The sequence below is a fragment of the Phasianus colchicus genome, chromosome 27, assembly GCF_987193195.1.
Source record: "Phasianus colchicus chromosome 27, bPhaCol1.hap1.1, whole genome shotgun sequence".
In the NCBI taxonomy this organism is placed as follows: Eukaryota; Metazoa; Chordata; class Aves; order Galliformes; family Phasianidae; genus Phasianus; species Phasianus colchicus.
This window is the reverse complement of record NC_143462.1, coordinates 5,041,240-5,058,086: the sequence shown is the minus strand read 5'-3', so window position 1 is coordinate 5,058,086 and position 16,847 is coordinate 5,041,240. Positions and strand designations below refer to the sequence as shown.

The window sequence follows — 16,847 nt, the reverse complement described above, 5'->3', positions numbered from 1 at the left end:
TGGAGTCTTCTGCTACCACTCTGTGTATCACAGTGGGACAACACAGCTTTGCCTATAGCCAAAAGTTGTGCTGTGTGTGTGCTTGTGCTGGGGAGCAGCACCCAGAATCTCCTTCCTTTATCTCCACCTGCAGGCGGCCACAGCACAGGCTGTGCCTGCCAGCACGGCCAAGGAAAACTAAATTGCACCAGCTGTCTACAGCCGGTCACAAAAAGTGTGCTTGGTGGTACTGTAATCGCATTTACTCACCTAATTAGTGGTGAAAGGAGAAGTGCCATGCCAAGAAGAGAAGTCTGATTAAGGGTGCCTGGTGAGAGCAGCTGTAGGGGTGTATGGGAACTGCTGAATGACGGCCTGAACCTCTGATTGATCACCTGAGGCGAGCAGTGAGTCAGCCACAGGAGCACAGGTGAAGGCAATTCAGCTGTGCTGCACCTCTCCTAGAGCCATTTAAGAGCTGAGTTCCAGTGGAGAAGGGTCTCTTCTGGAGATCTGCTCTGCTGGAGTTTCATAGTGAGCTCAGGATAGGGGTAAGCATTCTCTCTATTCTGCTTTGGTGTAATAACTGCATAGCCAAACTCTGCTATATTTCATAACTATAACATCTGTACGTTCATTGATTATACAAGGGGTAACAAAAAGCAGCCCCAGCTTTGGGGAGGTCAGGACGTGTTACTGGTGGGATGTTTTAAGAGTAGGTCCTGTAACCCCTTATCTTTAATTAACTCACTGATCTGAAAGTATAGATGGCTAAAAGAGCTTTGAACACAGCAAAATGCACATTTCCAAAGTCAGTTTTTAAAATGTAGGTAATGCTTTTTTTAATGTTTACTGGTGCAGCTGTGCAGTAACCACAAAATTCAGAGCAATATACTGCCAAGCAAATGGACCTTTGGATGTGTGGTGGGGCTTGCAATGCTGAAACTCAAAATGTGCTTTAAACTGGTTTAAAACACTGTAGATATTGGTCTTGATTCCCATGATGTTTGCACCTTTTATGATTCTTTTTTTCAATGCTTTGAAAAGATTGATCTCAGTAGTTCTTTTGCTTCAGGTGGGTTTCTGTATTAATTACATTGCCAGTTTAACTTCCAAATCAGAGCTGGGTAAATGACTCAGCTGCTATTTTATCGCTACCCTTTCAATTTTGGGTGGGAAATGTTTTATATAACTGCACTGTGTCACGTTTTCAGCTGAGAAATGACATCTTACTTTACTGCCTCATGTCCTGGGAGGCCTTCTAGCCCATAAAAATGACAACATTGCATTATCCTCTCTTATTAGGCATGCAAGGAAATATATCCACTGATTGTTTATCTTCCAAAGAGATGAAAGATCCCTATTGAAATATTCTCCTTCCCTTCCTCCCCACCTTTATCTGCCCTATATCTATCCAGGACAGTGAGGAATGCTCAGGAGTTTAGAGATGGAATGTGTAAACCTTCAATGCTGGGATCCCAAATCTGAGATCACTGAGTTGTTACCTTCTGTCAGCTGTTTATCAGCCTGAAATGTGGTGATCTGTCTCTGGGTTTCAGTCTGATTCCTGCAGGATGGCTGCCCTTGAAAGCAAAAGCCATCACCCTGGCTGATGGCCTTCATTCATGGGGACATCTGAAAAATTAAAGAATGAGTCATGGAAATCCCTTCTGTGTGATAACCCTCAAAAGGAGCTGCTCAACCAGTCCAATCAGAATCTCAGGATGGGCTGGGTTGCAAAGGCCCTCAATGCTCATCCAGTTCCAACCCCCTGCTGTGTGCAGGGTCGCCAACCAGCAGCCCAGGCTGCCCAGAGCCACATCCAGCCTGGCCTTGAATGCCTCCAGGGATGGGGCATCCACAGCCTCCTTGGGCAACCTGTTCCAGTGCCTCACCACCCTCTGGCTGAAAAACTTCCTCCTAATATCCAGCTTAAACATCTTCTCTCTCACTTTAAAACCATTCCCCCTTGTCCTATCACTATCCACTCTTGTAAATGACCAGCTGCCATTACTTGGCTCTAGAATAGGGATTGCTTTGGTTCAGAAAAGACTCGTTCACATGTGAAACAATTCTGTACAAATGTGGCAGTGCTGATCTCTCCCCTTCCTCCATCCTCTGAAAATGAAAGGGACTCCTGAGCACACAGAAGGTTCCATCTTCTCCTTGCAGCACGGTGCCAGCAGTGCAATCTGAGGATCCTTGCTCTGTCACTATGTGCACTGTGGGGGAAAGCAGAGAACTTCAGGCAGTGGTTGAGCCAGTGCTCTGCACAAACTCCAGTTTGGTGGTAATTGCTCATAGCTTCTCATGGAGATTACGCTAATCATTTTAAGCAGCCCATAGAGCACAGTACAAACATATAACAGGAATGTGAGAATTACCAAATTCCTTCCTTCCTGTCAGCCATTTCGTACAGTATGTTTCAGGGAATATATCAGTTATGTTGTTCCAAAGGCAAAGAAACCCCAGAGAAAACATTTAGGGCAAAAATAGGCCTTTTCAGAGAAGCCTCATAATAAACCCTAGCAGAATCTCAGTAAAGCTCTGAAAGGACAGGTTTGTTTCGTGGGTAGTGATATACCTATCAAGAGCTATAAATTAGCAGTACACATACCCTGCTCATTATTAAGCCTTGTTCAGGCATGATTACAGCCCTTCTATTGGAGTTTTTTTCTTTAATCCAGCCTCTATGTTCGCATTGCTGCCTGTGCTGGGTGACAGCACCATAGGAAAGTAATTAATTCCTCGAAGCTTTTTCCCATTAGGGAGTTTATCTATCAGTGCTGTATTTCAGTAGGAAATGCAGTAATGCTGCCACCTATGGAAAATTTCCCAAACCTGACCTTTGCAGCCCAGCAAATGCTTCTGCAGCTGTGAAAACAGGATCTGAACGTGCACCATTGATCTGCAGATAAAACCACGCATTTGTTACGGGGTCTCTGTTAATCTAGACGTGAGGTGGCTCAAATTCTCTTCCTTTCAAATAAATTAGTTTTGAAATTGAAATTGTTTCCGGAAATTGGTCCTTAAGACAATATTTTTGCTTGATGGTGGCACCTGGAGGCCTCAGCATAAAATACCACTGCCCTATGATGCTAAGTGCTGTGAAAACACCAGACGGAGCTGGGCAGCGCTTCCAGCCCCCATCTTTCCTCACAGAGGTGTGGAAGATGTCAGGGAGAATTAAGTTCTTCAAGGATCAATCTGACTTCTGCACACGTGCAGTGAATGTGTTTGCTTTGGGTGATGCTGCGGGATGTTGTCCCGTGGGTCGGTGCTGTTCTGCACGTTGATGTAGGCAGCTGGCAGGGATGTGGGGTGTCACACAGGACAAGATCCTGGAAACGCACCAGGAATGTGCTGAAAATCATAGAATTGTGCAATCGTTATGGTTGGAAAAATCATCTAATCCAACCATCCACCTACCACCAGCATTGCCCTGTCCCTAAGTACCACGTCCCCGTGGTTCTGGAGCACCCCCAAAGGGCAGTGACTCCACCACATCCCTGTGCAGCCTATGCCAGTGCCTGACCACTCTTTCAGAGAAGAATTTTCTCCTAATATCCAACCTGAACCTCCCCTGGCACAACTCGAGCCCATCACATCTCGTCCTGTTGCTGTTATTGGGAGCAGAGGCCGACCCCCACCTCACCACTGCCTCCTTTCAGCTGCTCTGCCCCAGGCCTGCAGCAACACATTCTGATTTTTTTTTAATTTATTTTGCTTTTTTGTTATTTTTCATTTTTTTCCTCAGTGAAGGAGACAAGTGTAAGATGCTTTTACTGAGGAGGGGTGGAAGTACAGTGGCTGCAGGCCTACCCATAGACTTTGTGTTTTAATCTGCTTCAGTTCAAACTAATATTCTATTGTTCTGAAATTACCCTTTCTATGAATTCTTGTTTCCTTTTTTTCCTCTTTCTAGCTGTGGGGTGGGGCTGGGAGGAGGCACGTTGTTGTAGAGTGCTTCTAAGCCTTAGGGTTGTGTCTCCTGCCTAACAGAAAATGGTTGTTATGTGGAGAATGGATAAAGATGGGTGATGCTTGGTGTGGCCTTAGCCCTGGAAGCTGCTCTTGGTTTCCTGCATTAGCTGCTCAGCACGTTGTGATTTGGCAGCTGTGCTGCCTGCCCTGCTCAGGGCTGTTACACAGAGCAAAGGAGGCAACGTGGAGGAACACACAAAAATCCAATCTGGTGCTAACGACGGCAGTGCTGTTGTACAGTGCAGTAATGAGAGCTGAGCAGGGAGCAAAGGTCTGAATGCACAGGTGATGCTCGTAAGACAAGGCTCAGCAATCAGCAGTGTGGGTTGGTACCTTAAAAAGCATTGCTAATTGCTGCAGGTGGGATTGGACTCAAACTCATGGCTTTATAGTTTTGCTTTTGTTAAGTGCTGTGCACAAATCTACTTATGTTGTTTTCCTTTCCTATCACCATGAATGCGTGTTGTCATACCTTGATGAGTCTTAGCCTTATTTTTTTGAGGTATAAAAATGTTTATTTCATGCTTGCTGCAAGGACTGCCTGAGGGATGAGCGTGGTCCTTGCAAGTGTTATCAGGTGATGTGTTTAGTCTCAGTGGGAAGTCTGTGCTGAGCTGGAGGCTAACTGAGGTTTTGCATGGGGTTTATCTACTTCTGCCTGGGAAGGAGCAAGGTGTGTTTCTGGAGGGGAGGTGCAGTGGGTCTGAATGTTTGGAAGGCCGAGTGATGCCCTTGGATGATGGGGTGTATTTCTTGATCTCAGTGAGAAGCAGCAGCACGTGCCTCTCCACGCTGAGTGCAAGCAGTGGACCTGGAGCACATGCTGTGCACATCTCATCCCTCATGTGTTGCTCACAGCTGTGTGCTGAGGCCTGGGCTCGCTTCTGTGATGTGTAAAACTTATGATCCTACTGTTTGTCACTGCTCTGATCTCCAGAGCGCCTGCTTCTGACCTGGGATGTTGGCAAGACTTAATCAGTACATCTGAGTGTTCTCCCTTCCAGAGGTGGTGTGGGGACGGGTTGGGGGGAAGCAACTCATGCCCTGCTTCCTTAGGGTGCCTGTGCTTCACTTGCTGACAGAACAGAAGCAGCAGTCTGGAATGGTGGTACATTGATGCTGTGATTGTCCTCTGGGAGACAAATAATAATTAATGGTACACAAAACCAGGCTTTGTTCCCAATGTTTTACTTGATCCCTCTAATGGGTGGATCTTGCTCCATCTAATGGCTCATTATGCAGCATTATGAAGGTGTATTGTGGCAGGCCCTGTCTTTTTAGTCTCAGGGCTGTGTTACAGTGTGTGGTGAGGAAGTGAAGCTGGAATTTTCAGTCACTGTTGCTGGAATTTTGGCACAAATGCCTTATGGGGTTTGATACCAATGTTTGTGTCCTTTGTGTAGGATGTGCCTGGTGCAATCCAGGCTGCTAGAGCTTGCAGTTTTTCATTAGGTCTGTTGCCATGTCCTCAAACATAACACGAGTCTTCTGGGAGAATTGAGTAGACATAAGAAAATGTAATATATAAACATATTGGAAAAGCTGGACTGGTGTGTGCTGTTACCTGCATTGTGTTTGATAAAGTAGTTCATGTTGACTCCTAATTCTGTCAGGTGTTTATGTTGTGTTTCAGTTGCAAACAATCCCAAAATTATAAGGCTACTTTTCTCTCTTGGTGTAACTGCAGGAATGCAAACTGGCAGTGGGGGCCCTTTTGCACTGAGTGTTGTGGAGGCTGTAAGAGACCACAGTGTTTGTCATTTAGCTTAAAACACAGTTTGTTAATGGAGTGAATGTTAGCAGGCTTTGGGGGAAAAGGCAGGGGCTGAAACTTGCAAAAGGACTTGGGAGGATAGGTGTTGAGATGCCAGTGGAAACCAGCCCTTGGAGCTTATGTCAGTGGGAAACACAGCAATGGCTGCAGTGCTGATCTTCATCACTTCTCAAGCAGATGTTTCTAGTCCAGAAATCCTAACTTGTCTTGATCGGCTTTGGAGGAAATAAGAGCAGTTCTAAAATGGCTGATTCTGTAATAAATCATTCCATCATCCTTCCCCTCAGATCACAGCCTTCCTTATCTCACTCACATCTGCTCCATTTGGGCCTGAGAGGAGAGGTAAAAAGAGAAAAGGCAGCTTCTGATATTTTTGGAAGGAGTTTGACTGTGATGTAAAACTCTCTGGGGCCTGTGATTATTTGGCAAATGGAAGATGAACTGCAGAATTGTAAAAACAAACGCAAAGCCAGCAAGGTAGCATGCAAGGAGTGGTGGTGCAGATGGAGGATATAAGCCTGCCTCTGAGGAGGGCACTGCAGCTGTCAGTGTCTGGGTTTTTGGAAGGTGTATTCTTGACTCTAACGTTATCCTGAACCTGTTCTGTGTTGGTCACTGCAGGGAAGAGTTGTTGTAAATGCTCCTGTGTGCTGGTATCCTGGAACACGGCCTGGCTTTACGTCATACAGGATGTCTTGATTCTATCAGTAGCAGATATCTAAAGTATTTTTGTTTCTTCATGGCAGTTTCAGATAAACTTTTCCTATTTGGAGCTGAGCTGAATTTTTCCAAGAAATAGTCATGCTTTTCCACTGTGGCCAAATACGAGAATTCTTCTATTATCTACTTTTCATTTTTGCTTGTCATCTGTGGATCTTCAGTCACGCTGCAAAGGCACAGCATGCTGATTTAACAGGTAGGGAGAAGGAGGTGGGCATGCTTCAGGCTATGGAATAACTTGCTCGTGGAACCTGAGGTTATTGAGCCTCAGTTTATTGCTACAAGTTGTTCCTGATGCAGTCTATGCTGGCACCAGAGGTTGAGTTTAATCTAGGTGGTAATTCCTCATTGTGGGGGGCTCCTTTGGGTTGCTGCTTGGGTAGCAGGTGCAATGTCCTCAGTCTGCAGAGGGTTCATTTGTGTCCTGTTTATCTGACCCTACCACTAGTGCCAAATTGACCATGCTATGTAGGGAGAGGTACTTTATGTGTCATAATGTGGACAGAAGCTTTCTGCTGTCTTGGAGATCAGACAAAGCTGTCAGTGATGCCAGGCAAAGTAGTGGCAGAATGGTATCTGCTCTGAGCATAGAGGCTGAACAAGCATTTCTATTGAGTGTTACTTGGGAAACCAAGTGTGTACTGGCAGTATCCAAAGTGGGGAGCAGCAGAGCTCCTAGGAATCTGCTCAACCTTGAGGTGCTGTAAGGAAAAAGTAAAGTTCAGAGGGGAAAACTGCAGGAGTACGACGTGGTTCAGAAGACAGAGAAAGGAGCCTGTATCAGAGTGATAACAGCACTAGGGAGGCTTTTGGGGCTGGGAGGAGCAGTCATGCTCTTAAGTGAATGTAGCCTTGTTATTAATGCTGATGAGGGCAGTTATTAGCTCTGTGGCAACAATATGCTGTTAAATTATGTCATTACCTACTGGAAAGATATTTCGTTTGTTTGTGAGTGAAACTGAAGCAAATCTCCTTCAAAAGCAAACAGCAAAAGAGCATTCATTAGGAAAGAAAATTCATTAGCTTTGCTTGCTGTCAAAGAAATGAAGATGCTGGTGGTGCTGCGGTTGTGCAGACCACAAGATGGTGGCATTGCACAGGTAAACGGCAGCAGAGCAGTGGCTTCTGCTGCAGGTTCGTCTTGTCTGCTTGCGGGGCTGTTTTGGGCATGGAAATCCCGTTTAATATTTTCATCTGTTCCACTGCGAACCAAGAGTCTGAAGGACCGGCCTTGATGGAAGGCCACTTCTTAAGAATGAGAACCCGTTTCTTGCCTCTTTTCCCCAACCCAAGTTATTAAGCAATCTGAATGTGTTCCTGCCCTACAAGACGACTGAACGCAGTTCTACTTGGAGGACTGGCAAAACAGGGCAGAATCCCTGGCTTCCTGGGCCACTTCAGATGAGTGGCTTAACTTCTATAGACCTCTGTTTCTAAACTGTAAGTTGAGTAAATAAATGATCCTTCTGTTTCCCCCTACTTCGCAGCCTCTTCAAGCACTGCATGTGTATGAAATGCCTGACTCGCTATCATCCTTTCACTTTTCAAGTAATTGAAGTGCCCTTGTAATTTTTTAATTGTTAATGAACGGTGCAAACGATGGGTTGAGTGATGGCTCACCAGTGGCTGACCTGCACTAAGGCAGTGATGAGCCTTTTCTCTTGACATGTGGGCTCATTGCACTTGAGCCTCCGGATTTGCACTTGAATTGCACTCTGTAGATCTGCCTTTTGTCTCACTACCCGAATGTCGAGGCTCTGCTGCCAGCTTCCCAGTCCCTCCCCTGTTGGAAGAGCTGCTGCTGGGATCAGCTCATCAGTTCAACCATTCTGCCTCCTGCTCCCCCAGCAGTCCAAATCTTTCTCCAAGACCCTTCCGTTGCCTCTTTAGGGCCTTTCTCCTATCAGAACTACTCCCTTATCAGCACGTTTGTCAACACCTTGGCTCAGGGTGCTGAGGGCTCAGTGCCACTCTCTTCCCTTGTGTACACACGCTCGCTTCTACATCATTTTATCAGCTACTGAGGAGAAAGTTGCCTGCCAGACTCCTTAGCCTTAGGATGGTAATAATTTCCCTTTATTAAGAATTATCTTTGATTAGAAGGTGATTCTCATTGTGTTGGTGGAAAATGCAGGTCAGAACTAATCTGCTATGCAATGGAGAGCCTTGAACTTTATTACATGGATTAAATTAAGTTGTGATTTTATATTTTGATGGCTGGCATATGTCAGCTGAGGATTCCTGTTTTCTGCTCAGTCCTGTTTTTTGTGTTGAACATTCAGTAATACACCTTTTGATTTCCTCACCCGTGTTTGACTGACACAGATTAAACTCTTGGATATGTAGGCTTTCTTGCTAGAGCTGACTGCATACATCCTGCATGAGGCATATTTGGGTTTCTGCTGTACCAGCAGTGGGTGTTGTGAAGTCAGTGATCAGATGTGAAGCTGCTGTAGGACTGTTGCTGAACCAATGGCTAAACTTTCCCTGATCAAATCTCTGATTCCTCTATCTGTTACACTTACATGCAACAAATGTACCTCAGAGACCAGGGGAAAGGAAACTGGTGCAGATGTTGAAATGCATCAGATGATCAAATGTTCAATTTCTACCTTAAAGTCCAGTGTAAAGCAGCAGTTCTGTTCAGTTCTGTTAACTTTAAGACTTGTAAGCTACGTTCCCCACTTTAAAAGTGTAGAAACCTTTGCAACTGTTGAATAATATTGTCAAATTCAGTAATATTTTAATGATATCTTAAGTTGTATACATTGCTATATATGTATATAAAACTATTTACATTATATGTCTGTATGCTATATGCATGTTAGTGTGCAAGTGGTTGTTCAAGTCCTTACTTAATACTTGAAATACAAGTCAATGTAATTGGCTCATTCAACCAAAACCTGATGGAAAGGCAAAGGTTGTCTTGTTCCCAGCTCACAGCATGTTCCTTAAAACAGATGTTTGTGTGTTGGTTGTTGGAGGTTTTTTCCTTAAATGTTCTTATTTTGCAGGGTATGTGGCAAATGTGCCAAGAATTGAGCCTTGGGGAAGTACTGTCCCTCTTTGTGGATAGCACTGTCCCAGAATCAGGAGCTCCTGAGATTGAATCCCTCCTTTGCAGCCGACCTGCTGTAACTTTGACTTCCTTGTCCTCCTGCTTCCTCTACGACTGAGCAGGAATAATACAACCTAATGTGGGTGTTGGAAAAACTTGCCTTGGTGCTCGTGTTGAAAAGGAAAAAGGAAAATCAAGGAAGGGCTTCTTTATTATATGAATGGAGGTATTCAACTTGCAGGCTAACCTGACTCCAGTGAAGTGTGGGGGCTTTGGATCACTGCGTTGTTCTTATTATTTAAGGGTATTTCTTAAAATGGATTTGTTAGCTTGCTTATGAATAATGAGGGAACATCCTGATTGACCATTTCTGTGTTGTACTGTGACTAGTTGGTTGCCCTGCCTGGCTAAATTATGGGCTAGCAGGGAAACAGTGAAGCATACTGAGGTTGTTGCTAGCTTTGGGATGTAAGCACTTACCAGCTGGCCAGATGTGCTTAATTTAAGCGTGGTACAAGATGAAGGATGCCCAGAAAAATACTTGTCTTGTATTTCAAATTGCAGTTTATTTCTTGCAATACTAAAGCTCTCTTTGGAACTCTTTTACAAACGCATATTGAGAGAGGAGCCATCACTCCTGGTTGGGGCCTCACGTGTTGTTTCAACAAGGGATAATGATCCAAGGAGCAGTTCTCATTGTCTGGCTTCCCAACCAATACTTGCTCTGACCCTTCTCAACCAATAATGAGAATACTAAGAATTTCCTTGCACAGTAGATATATATCAAATCAGTGGCAGATATGTATGAAATACCAGTTTCCTCTTTTTCAGTTTGTCATCTTTTAAATCAAAGCCCAGCTTCCTATCTGCCACTCTCACTGGAAGCCAGTAAGGCCGTGTGATTACTTGCTGGACACTGGTCCTAGACTCCAATAGGAAGTGCTGGCTGGCTGCAGCAGCTGGCAGAGAGCCAAAGCAAAGTTTGAAGCTGTTTGATACCTGCAAAGGCCTTTTATTGCCTGTAGGCTCTGTCACCATTAACGTTATTCATATTCTACATGGGAGGGGGGAAAAAAAGATGATGCCATAAACCATCTTGTAAAATGCTTTACCCCTCTGGAGGCTTTGCACGCTGTGCTGCTGTGCAGTCTGGCATCCTGCACAGTGTTGGTGGTACCCAGCCCCTCCTGCTGCTCACAGCACAGAGCAGTCAAGGTCAGTGCAGGAAGCCCTGGGTGTGGGGGAGAGCTAATTGCATCCTCCTCTGGAAGGCTTTCTGAAGTGACAACCCAGACCAACCATGTAGCAGAGAATCATGAGAATCTCAAAAGTTGGAGCTGTTGGGGCATGGGATTCTCTTCCCTATGAAGGATAAAGCGTGGCCTATTTGGAGATAGTTGAGGTCACTGTAGGTTATCCCACCTCAGAGAATTCTTTCACCAAATAAGTGATTATAGTGAAAGGGAAAGTAAATGAATACCAAGACTTCAAAAATGAGTGACTATCCTAGAGTGACTTCATGCTATAGCATGTGGTCCTCAGGTGAAATCGTATTTTCTCTTGGTTTTCCTTTTGCGTGCCTCTGCTTTCTTATCCCTTGTGAAGTTTGGACTGAGCAGTGCAGTGAAGGAGCTTTATTCCATCTGTTAACACCAGTCATGAGGGTGGCACATAAGCAGAGTCTGTTGCTAGCACCATCCCATTGTTTGTACTTGCAACCCAGCAGAGGAAATAGCAAGCAGGAGAGTCTTAAGCTGTATGACACGGACTTGCTATAGGCAAACCTCTATAGCCCATCCATTGCCATGAAAACATGCAGCTACTTCGTTAATTCTGTCTAGATGATGCCTAAGTAGGCCTGCTGGAAGGACTTCACACTGGAAACGTTTTCAAATGAAAGCTGGAGTCTGTACTTAGTAGAACTGATTTTTGCTGTCTTGCTGTAGATTATGAATGGAGGGAGAAATTATATGCCATATGTTCTAACATATTCTACCCTTCAGATGCTTGGAACACATGCTCTTGAAAACAACAGTGTGTTTCCCTTCTCTAAAGCCAAAGAATACATGTGGGTGGCAAAGCTCTGTCTGCGTGGGGTGCTCTTCTGAGCTGCTCTGAGCCCATTCATCAGTTCTGATGTCACTGACATCCCATGGACTTGGAGTGACCAGAGGTGTATTGTACTGCTTTCTCCAGTAGCTCAGTACCAGGGGAGGATGCATGTGGAAAACTGGTTTTCTTCCATTCCCCTTTGTTACCTGGTATCATCCAACTGGTGTGCAATGACTATAATGACTATAAAACTAGGGTGGCCTGCCTTAGAAGGACTGTCCCAAACAGAGGCATCTGATGAACTGTGGTCAATGGAACAATTCTTATTCTCCCATCTATGGGAGAAATGCTAAATAAGGAAAACATGCTTGAGCTGATCTCAGGGCTCGATATGACTTAAAATATCCCATGGCTCACAATGAAGTCTGCTTTGGGCACACCTACCTGCTGCACAGCCTGCCTCTGATTGTTTTGAAGGCGCCTTTTTGTGTTGTGCTAACAGTGATCCTTCACCAGTGAGTCTCCAGTCTGACTTCTGCTCTTATCAGATATCAGCTAATCTGAATTTGATGCCCTTAGCTTGATTTCTTAATTTGGACTGACTGAATCCTAGAGCTTGTAGAAAGGGATCTGCTTCTCATGCTGTCTGTTCATATTTGGCTGTTACCCTACAATGCCTTCAGAAGAGCCTTGTCTGTGTGCCCAAGCATGATAACACCCATCAGCCTTGGGTCCATCATCTTTGCAGGTGTGTACAGACTTTATCTGTCCTCAGGCTTCATCTTTGCTGGTCTGAGTTCCTGCTTATGGAAAACATGCCTGAAAGCTGCGGTTAAAATTGCTGTGTTTGGATATATGATTGATCTGTCAGGCACAGAGTTAAAGGATATTCTTTCCTTCTGTTGCAGTATCTCAGCTTGGTTGCAGGGGGCACGTGGTACAGCCTTTCATTTTAAGTATATTAGCAATGCTCTTTACTAGGAATAGTATCAGGTTATTTAGTAAAACATTGCTTTTCCCCATCTTAACTAATACTGATGATGGAGATGTAATGATGTCCAGTCAGGCTGCCCAGATCCTTTTAAGTAGCAGAACCATTTAGGTATGTGTAAATTTCAAAGCATCTCTATTTACTCTAAAAATGAATACTGAAGAAGTAGTGATGAAAGAAACAGTTCAGATGGTAAAAGGTAACTGGATAGCAAGGAAGGTGTAAAACTCATGGTAGATTGCTCCTTCCCCTAGGAAGGGTCTGGGATGGAGGTAGGTGCTATTGATTCAGAATGAACTCTCAAAAAATGGAAGCTCAGAGCTGTGGGATCCTCACCCTGCAGAAACCTGTTGTGAACCTTTGGTGGCATGGATCCCCACTGCCTGTGTTAAAGTGCAAACATTACCAGGATCAGAATCTGGTCAGGCAGACTGGCAGCTGCTGAAATGTGGTTTGCTGAGGGAGGAGTCCAGGAGTGCAATGGTTCAGTTCCACCAAATCAAGAAAAAAACACTGCAGCACTCTTCAAATTATTAAATACACTTCAGAGAAGAGCAGAGCTGTCTCTCCAAGGTTGTGAAGCTCTAATTATGATATACTGAGCTTCTAACTACTTCCTTCTTGCCTTATGGAAAGAACATAGGACTAGTCAGATTAGATTAAGCTTCTTGTATGTTATATCTTAGCTTCAAGTACCAGATGCTTTAAAAGGAGGCGTGGGAGGCAGATGTTTTGATTATTGACCGTCCCCAAGAGAGATCTTCTCCATCCTGGTAATTTGTGTGATGGCAGCACCAATAACCTCCAGCCAGATTCAGAATCTTGATAAGTGAGTTTCCTCACTCATTGGGTTCAGGTTCCTCCTGCAAAAAGTTGTGTTCACAGTTCTTCATATTTTGAAACACGGGAAAAAATCAAATTATCATCCAGCAAGGGGCTTAAGGAGGAAAAGTCAGTAGGCAGTGTCCCCATGGCATGGCTTCAGACTGAGTATTCATGTAATTGGAATTAGACACCTGTTTAAGACAGAATTGAGTTGAGTCAAGAAATAAAAAGGAGGCCCATGCTGTACAGATGGTTAAGCATGTGTATATTGTCAAGTAATTCTTGTAAGACCACTCTGGTGTCTAATATAGGTTGAGGATAAGAATGTTTGTAGGACTGGGGACTGCTTTAGGCTCATGTTAATGACTGGATGTGATTCTGCTCTTCAGTGTGTCTGCATTTGTCTGGTTTCTTATGGAGGATGCATTTCCCAGCAGTGTGTGTGGTGGAACTATAAAGGCTCTGATAACCCAAATTTTGCATCTTGACTCGAAGATCCATATGGGTAATTGATATCCTAAGACACGTTGAAAGCTGACCTTAATTGTTTTCCATAAGTTGGAAGATGAGAGACTTCCAGCACAAATATACACCCACCTGAAGCTTCTCCAGTGTGCTTGTTGGTTTGAGGCTCTGAGTGCTTAGAAAAACAAACTCCAGTGCTGAGGCTTCTAAGTCTGCAATATAAAATAAAATGGAACACACGCTCCCGATGGTAAAATTATTTGCTAACGTGTTCCAAAAGCGATGCTAGGCAAAAGGCAGTAAAAGTATCTTAAAAAGCTGGATGTGAAACCTAGCAGATGTGCTTTTCTGTTCTGGTGAGAAAAGCACCTACTTACTGAAATGAATGGGAGACTCGAAGGAGGATGTGATGGTTACAATATTTTCTCTTCTGGGAAAGATGAGGTGGAGGAGAAGTTATTAAATGCTTGCTTATGCATTTGTAAGTTGGAAAGCATTCTTTTGTTCAGTGCTTAGAATTGCATGCATCTCCCAGACTTGCACTGATCAGCAGGGAGAGTTGGCTCTGGTTGGCATTATCTCTGTGGCACAAAGGGAGGGAGCAGGTACAGCTCAGGATCTGTGAAACCTTATTTCTAAATGCTTCCAAAGAGCACAGGGAGGAGGAACAGAGCATTCCTGTATTTGGAGATGAAACTTTTTCCAGCCATCAAATCAAGTGTTCTGCTCCTCAGATAAAGCAGAACTTAGAGCAAACAAAAGGTTTTAGAATGGATGTAACCCACAGCACTGTATTTTTACACCCCTGTCTTGTACACAGCATTCCCAGTGAAGAGCCCAGCCTGTATTTATGATTTAGCTGCACCCACCTGCACTGTTTTAAACCTCTTGTACTGAACATTTTAATAGGCTGTCCTTCTTACTCCAGACACTCCTATTTCAGTGAAATGGACCATCCTGTAAATGAGGGTGACATTGAATCGGAGCAGCCGTGTAAAGCAGAGCTGTGTGTGATGCAGTGCCCCGTGCCCTTCAGACCCGAGTCAGCATCCCCAGCTCTCATTGCTTCTCGGCACCGTGTGCTCCCATTGCGTTCTTGGCTCTGCTGTTGGGCTCCAGGAATCGGGGAGCAATTCGTTTCTCAAATACCGTTGTGTGCTTTCAAAACCACGGCTGCGTGTTTGCATGCGAGCAGCTTGCTTTGTGGAGGGCTTAAATGTGAAGTGTTTGTCAACAGGGGCGTTGATTTTTGTGGTGCGGTTGTGGAATGAAACTCGCTGAGATTGCCGGGCGAAGAGGAAAAGAGGAATTATCCTTTCCCCTCTGACACTGATAATTTTAACCTACGATTTGTTCCCTTGGGACATCCGAAGGATTCGGAACTCTCACGAATTCAAGAGCGAGAACGAAGTGCTGCCATCTCAGTGCCTTCATTGGCCGTAGCCTGACTTTCCTCCTTCACTTTTTCGCCATAAGAGTGGGAGGAAATAACAGCAGTTTTAAGGTTATGCTTTCAAGGAGTTACGTATACACTGAAGATAATTCTTTCCTTCCTCCTGGGAGCTCCTAAGGCGTAGTGAAAGTTGGTTCTTGTGCCCAAAACCTCTCGAGGAAGGGGAGCATCTTGCTTTACCGCATCCGAACAGGGCTCACCTGTCCCACTGAGCCCGGCGTGCGGCACCGAGAAGAGCCGTTCCTCCAGAAGGAAACGATCAGCCCTGAACAGTCGCTTTTTTCCTCATCTCTTCCCCCTTAGGATGAGGAAGAGGAGCGCTCTGGGCGATTCCCGAAGTGGGTTGGGGTTCTCCTATGGGGGGCTGTGCGGCTTCCCCCCCCCCCCCCCCCGCGCTGCCCTCCCCGAGCCTCGCACTCGCTTCTGCCCCTAAATTCTCTTCGGAGCGAGTTGTGTGTGCGGTGGAGATGGGCTGCTCGAGGCTTTCGTCTATTTAAGAAAAGCTTTCTGTTTGTTTCCCCCCCCCCCCCCTCCAAGCTCTCCTCCGTCCCGCAGTTCGTGGTGCCGTTTACCTGTCGCATGCCGCTGGAGCGGATTCCCTTAACCGATCCGCAGCCATCTCCGCAGCGGCTGCACCGATGGCAATGCTGATTTCGCTTGGAGCGCCTACATCGGGAGAGGCTGAGGGATTTGCTTTCTGCAAGCTGTGTCTAACCCGGCTGCTCGAAGTAGGGATTCCAGACTCGGAGTTCAGGATTTAGAACTGCTTAAGTGCTGCATTATTGAGATACATTGCGAGGGAGAGAAACTTTATGATGGGGGTGAAGGAAATCCCCACCCCGCCCCTCTGGGATCGCCCCCTCTCCCCGGGTGGGGCTGAGCCCACGACCCCCCATCCCCCGGGCGCTGCCTCTGGATCCCGGGCTGCCCCGCGGCCACAGCCCCGCTGAGCCACCGGGGAACGGCTCCGCTCGTTTGTCCCTGAAGTGCCGAATTCTGGTGGCAGCTGTTCGGGGCGAGGGGAGCGCGTCTCCTCTGACCCCCGCCGCTGCCCCCTGACCCGCTATGAATCCCTAAAAGCTCTGCTCCCCCGGGGCCACGGCACACGAGTCCCTATTGTCCCCAAAGCTGGCACGGTCCCGGAGCCCAACGGGCTTTCCTGGGCATCTCGCTGGGACTGAATGAGCAGCTGCCTTCAATGCGACCGGAGCGCCTCTAACGCGTTACGGACTCGGCTGTATCGCTGCGAGCGAGAGACTTCGGCTCTTAGGGAACACTTTCTCCTTACGAATACATCAGGCGAGGTTCTCTCGAATTCCACCGCCGCCCCCTCCCACCCCTGCCCCGGCTTTAGGAATTGATGCAGAAACGATGGGGGCGGCAGTGCCAAAAACGCTCCTGGTACCAAGGGGGGGCATTGAGCCGAGGGAACGGACCCGTGCCCGTTGTGGGGTGGCAAGAAAAAGTCCCTTCAGTTGTGCGTTTTATTCTCTCATACCTTTGTTTGGAACAGATCGACCTCTATTCCTAAGTTTTAATCTCGGAG

At 45.9% G+C, this 16,847-nt stretch overlaps 1 protein-coding gene across 4 annotated transcripts in view; it reads left to right on the top strand.

Annotated features, from left to right (window-relative positions):
• The window catches only part of EBF2 (EBF transcription factor 2), a 189,518-nt gene that overhangs the window by 49,720 nt on the left and 122,951 nt on the right, over window positions 1–16,847 (top strand). For 2 of the 4 annotated variants that reach the window (XM_090125413.1, XM_090125412.1), the window contains exon 1: window positions 493–530. The exons of the other annotated variants lie outside the window; for them this stretch is intronic. The gene's annotated coding sequence lies outside the window, so the exon portion shown is untranslated. Of the gene's footprint in view, window positions 1–492; window positions 531–16,847 lie in introns of those variants that run through there. 4 annotated transcript variants of the gene reach the window in all.